The 422-nt window shown below is 32.2% G+C and overlaps 1 protein-coding gene across 26 annotated transcripts in view; it reads right to left on the bottom strand.

Annotated features, from left to right (window-relative positions):
- The window catches only part of LOC119594724 (von Willebrand factor A domain-containing protein 5A-like), a gene marked incomplete at its 5' end in the record, with an annotated part of 13,752 nt that overhangs the window by 6,888 nt on the left and 6,442 nt on the right, over positions 1-422 (bottom strand).

The following is a 422-nucleotide window of genomic DNA, read 5'->3' as shown; positions in this document are numbered from 1 at the left end:
CCATGTTGGCTAAGCAAAAAATCAGTCTTATTTTCAACAGTAAATTTCTTCACTTTAGATATTAGACCTTAGGTATCGTTGTCCAAAGAAAGCGAATAATATCAGTAGTCTCTGCAAGATCCAATACCTATCTACTTTTCCTTTGCTCTTTTTCATCAACCAAAAAATATGTTGTAGGAACAGACAAGACTGGCACTTCACTTCAACATTTACAGTAACAAATATTCACTGCCATGAGAGGACACCAAGACTGAAAAAGATAAACAAAAAATCCAACTTTTAACTCCTATCATGGTATATTTAATGTAATTCAACAGCTAAACTTGTATGAAAGGTGGCATTTTATCTTTTGAAATAAGAGAAACATTTCCTTGGCTATAATACTAAATAAACCAGAAAAAGAATTGATGGAGGATGTGAAT

Source organism: Penaeus monodon, chromosome 34 (genome assembly GCF_015228065.2).
Source record: "Penaeus monodon isolate SGIC_2016 chromosome 34, NSTDA_Pmon_1, whole genome shotgun sequence".
Taxonomy (NCBI): Eukaryota; Metazoa; Arthropoda; class Malacostraca; order Decapoda; family Penaeidae; genus Penaeus; species Penaeus monodon.
Note: the sequence above shows the minus strand (reverse complement) of the source record. Positions and strands in the feature narration are given on the sequence as shown.